The following is a 4,824-nucleotide window of genomic DNA, read 5'->3' on the forward strand; positions in this document are numbered from 1 at the left end:
GAGAAGGAAATGGCAATCCACTCCAGTATTCTTGCTGGGAATTCCCAAGGACAGAGGAGCCTGGTGGGCTACAGTCTGTGGGCTTGCAAAGAACCAGGCACATCTGAGAGACTGAACAACAAATGGCATGTCCCACACCCACGAGGGTCCTGCCGACTGAAGTCTACCCTACCAGGAATCCCAGGGCTCTCTGTGTTTGGAGAATGGGCAAGGAGAAGGGAGCAGAGACGTTCCTGCAGGTCGCTCAGCAACACCTCCCTGATGGCACATGGCTCTGCTATGAAGTCAGTTAGGATCACAAGTTAGAAAGCCTTTGATGAAGTATGGCTTCTTTTCTAAGACACAGCCTGAGGGCTCTTCCCTTTCCGGATCTGCAGAGCGATCCATCTGAAGCACCATAGCCTGACTCTGAGTTCCCACCAGCCACGCGTGGATGTCAGACAACCCGCCCAGCAACACTGCTCACTGCCATCTCAGGCCTTCACTCCTACGGAAGTGATGTTTCAGCGGCTGTGATGTGTGCTAACAGGAAGTCAGGTCCTGGCAGGACCACCAGCATGCCTCTGTAGGTGATGTCACTGACAACATGGAATCTGGGGTCATGGGCCGGACAACAAGCCACCAAAGGTCGGAGGAGGTGAGGGAGGTGCTGGACCTGGGTGTCCCCAAAGGACTACACACTCAAGCTCCCAGGAGCCAGTTCCCAGAGTCCAGTCAACGGGGCGGCTGCGAGAAGCAGAGACAGATGGCTGAGGTCAGCCCCTCTTTGGTGGAATGTTGGCTGATGAAGCTGGAAATGGGATCCAGGACCAGGCACAGCCCTAGACCCAGCGTTGGGAGGGTGGCCTTCGCTTGTGGTGAAGCCTAACGGGTGTGTCACAGCCTGATCCAAAGTGGTTGGCTACAACCAATGAGGGCACCAGATGGCGCTGGGAGGGCAGCTCACGCTCCCTGGGAGGGCCCCAGCCCCTTGGGTGATGACAGAGCATCAGACCTTTTCCTTGGTGGCTTCCACTGGCTTTCCCTGTGGCCATCGTGGCCTTTGTTTTTAATAACGGCTACACACAGTGGAAAGAAACTAGGCAACAAAGAGAAAAGCCAGAGTTGATCATTACAGAGAAACAGCAGAAAGGGCAAGGCTCCCTCCTCCACCCCATGCCAGCCCCCAGGCAGCGGAGAATGGAGGGTGCGGGGTGAGGGCAGGGCTGGGTACACCAGCCGCTGCTGCAGGTTGGGGACCTGAATGAACTCTTTCAAATCAAACAGGCTTCCCTGTGTCCCTGGCATCCCTCTGTCTTTTCTTCCAGAATCTGATACTGTTGCAATTTTGAGGTCATTATCCTCAGCAAGGAACACACCACCATTTAGAGATAAAGAAGGAAAAGCAAAAATTTAGCTCGCTTTTGCTTCCACTCAAATATTGGGACCACAGCGTCCAGAAGGTTCTTAACAGAAGCCTGTCTGAACTAATGCTCCTGAAATTATAGGTCCTAGACTACTTTTGCTTTATGATTTAAAAAGTTGAACTCTGTGCTCGCTTCGGCAGCACATATACTAAAAAATTGGAATGATACAGAGAAGATTAGCATGGCCCCTGCGCAAGGATGACACGCAAATTCGTGAAGCGTTCCATATTTAAAAAAAAAAAAGAAAAAAAAAAAAGTTGAACTCTAACCAGTCTTTCTTTTCTTGCAAATGAGAAGTTTTGTTATTAACTAATATTCAATTTATCAACCTTTTCCCCCCCAAAAGGTTTGTGCATGTACAGTGGCCCATTTCCCACATCCACTCCTCCTCACCTGACAGCAAGCCATGTTGATTTCTGCCTCCAGAAGGTCCCACAAACTGCCCCATCTTCTGGGCTCCCACCCAGACCCTCGTTTTTCTTGCCCCTCTTCTTGCAGGAACATCAAGACCAGGAGGTGTTCCTGCCATTGATCTCCTCCCCCTCCAACTCACACTCTCTATTGTTGCCAGATTGTTACTTTAAAAAAAAAAAATTTTTTTTTTTTGATGTGGACTATGTTTAAAGGCTGTATTGAATGTTTTTGTAATATCTTTTCTGCTTCCTGTTTTGTTGTTTTGGCCAAGAGAGGCAGGTAGGATCTTAGATCCTGGACCAGGGATTGAACTCACACCCCTTGCATTGGAAGGTGAAGTCCTGACCACTGGCCTGCAGAGAAATCCCTCAGGTTGTCACTTAAACCACAGATCTGATCACGTGACGTTCCTGCAGGAGAGCTGTGAGTCCTCACCGGGAGCACAGGCCCTGCATCCCAACAGCACATCCTGGACACACCTTCCATCCGTCCGTGGCTGGATGCTCCCTTGCCTGCAAGTCCTGTTTCTGCCTGGCAAACTCCTATGCTTCCTGCAAGACCTGGCCCAGGGCATCTCTTCTAGAAGCTCCCCTGTCTCCCCATGGGAAAGCCTCCTCTCCGTACTCCCCTGACACCTGTGACCTCACTGCACTGTCCAGAGTCTGTGCTGGGCTTCTCCACCAGCCGTGGGCTCCTCCCTTTCGTCGGCCCAGGGTCCTCCACATGCCTGCATTTGATCTGTGCTTGTCACCGGCACGAGTGTCTACGTGGAGAGGGCAGTTGCTAAGTGCAGTTATAAAGAAGAAACAACCCCTAAAGCTTCGTTTCCAAGAACACTGGCCAGCTGAGATGGAAGATTCCCGGTGGGTCTACTTCAGACGGAGTCACGCTCTTGCTGTCCCAAGAGGTGACACAAACCCTCAGCCTTGTCTCTTGTGGGGTGGTTGAGTTTCTCCCTAACGACTTCTGCCCTGAATCTGGGCCAAGGTCAAGTGCTCCTGCGGCCCCTTTAAATTTGGCTGAGGAGGTCTAAATTTAAACCTCTTATCCCCTCTCCTTCCCTTTGCTCCAAGATATACCATTTCATGTGAACGCTACAGAGTCATCTTTAAGAAAGAAATCCACTCCTTAAATAAACAGACGTTTCATTTCACTTAACAAGTGTTAAATTGATCTAGCATCAACAAGCAACTGTTGATTTCAATTTAACGTCATTTGTAAACGAATTAACAAATCACAATAATTTAACATCATGCCTACTGCCTGGGCTGGTGCTCTGTACGCAGAATTATGACTGTTCTTGACTGTAAGCTAAATTCAGAGATTTGTGTTCCTGAAAATGTGAAGACTTGCTTTTTCTCTTCTATGCTAAATGTTTCTTTTAAAGTGAATTTAAAAAATCACTTTGAGAGCTCTTTATCACAATATCTAGTGCAACCTACCGCCAGTACTTTGAGGAAGAACTAAAAACAATAAAGGGCAGAAGACCCCAACAACAGAAGGAGGAGAGGTGTAGATTTGGGGGTTAGGATATGCAATGCCAACCCTGAGCCTCAACAAATGGCCCCCTCCTCCCCCTAGAGTTTTAGTCTGAGATTTCTAAATAAGTATCTCTTTAAAAAATAAAATAAGAAATACACGCTCACTGTAGAAAAACAGAAAATATGGGTAATACGTAAACAGCAAAAATGCACAATCGACAAAAATTCTTACATCTAAACTAACCAGGGTTAACATTCCAGTAGAGATTATTTCAGACCTTCATATGAACATATTCTAGATAGCTACATAAACCAATATTGGGTCAACCAATATATACTGTTCTGAATAATGACCTTTAAGTTGGAGTCTATTTTTAGTCCCCTTTGGCGGGGGGGAAGACTTGCTATATTCACTCCCCTTAGTATCTGAGTACCCAGTGGACCTTCAGGCTTAAGCCTCCCTACTCACCATGCTTTTTGCAGCGGGGACCCCATCACGGCTTTTCCCTGGGGGTGCTCTCTGAGCCTGGGGACCAGGCATGCTGGGGCAGCTCCAGGACAGCCAGGAGCGGAGCTCAGAGTCTCACGACCACACTGGACCTGAGCAGCCCGGACCCACGCTGGCCATTCCGGGCGGCGGTGCGGTCAGAAGCGCTGTTCCCATCCGAGGGCTCCGGCGCTTCACGCATGCGCCCGCCCTCTGTCTCGGGGACTCGCTCTATCTGCCAACTGGCTAGAAAGTTGCGAGTTCTCTCTCCTTCCTCCTTTCTCTGTGTCTCTTTCACCCTGCACTTGGTCTGACCTGCTGAATTCTAAAAAGCTTCATGCCACCAGGGTCTGTTTTCAGCAAATGTGACTTGTAGGGTTATCCTTGCACAAAACGGGCCGCCCAGCACCTCTCATCGCAGAAGCTTCCATCAACTGTTGGCCACTCTTACCCAAGAGAACAGTGCGGGCCAGTGAATGGAAAGCAGCGCACGGGTCCCCTGAGTGTCCAGTAGGAAGTGGCTCCGGAGCGATTGCTTTTTATAGCGTGCACAGGTGGCCGGTACAAGCCCCTTGCGTGAAGGCGGAGGGCTGGGCTCCCCGCCTTTGCAGAGAGAAACCTTTTCAAGAATAGAAGTTCGAACGAATGATTTGCTTTCTTCTGGGAACTTGAGACCGTTAATTAAATTTTTTTTTCTTGGTGAGGATCCCCTTTTTGACTGAATCCATTCATATTGGTGATCAACGGAACACACGGATTTCTTAAGACTTTTCTATCAGTAACTGTAACAGTCATTTAGAAGATCCTTCAGAATTTAAGGTTTAGTGGCAACATGAAAGATAACCTGGTCCCAACACCCGATTTTCTAAAGAAACTAAGATTCAAAATCGATAATTTCTTCAAGTTCTCTGAGCAGCCTGACTTGGTTTTGGCTGCTTCCATTTACCTGGGTGTTATATCATACTCTCTGCTCTTGCGTGCATCAGTGGGATTTGGTACAAAAGTAGCATTTCATGTCAGGGCAGTTTGCGTGCTG

General features: G+C 48.7%; 1 non-coding gene across 1 annotated transcript; it reads left to right on the forward strand.

Moving 5' to 3' along the window:
• Positions 1-1,530: 1,530 nt before the first annotated feature.
• Positions 1,531-1,639, forward strand: LOC133047366 (U6 spliceosomal RNA). The gene has a single exon (XR_009690732.1). It is a non-coding gene; the product is annotated as a U6 spliceosomal RNA (small nuclear RNA).
• Positions 1,640-4,824: the final 3,185 nt, after the last annotated feature.

This window comes from Dama dama, chromosome 26 (assembly GCF_033118175.1).
Source record: "Dama dama isolate Ldn47 chromosome 26, ASM3311817v1, whole genome shotgun sequence".
NCBI lineage: Eukaryota > Metazoa > Chordata > Mammalia > Artiodactyla > Cervidae > Dama > Dama dama.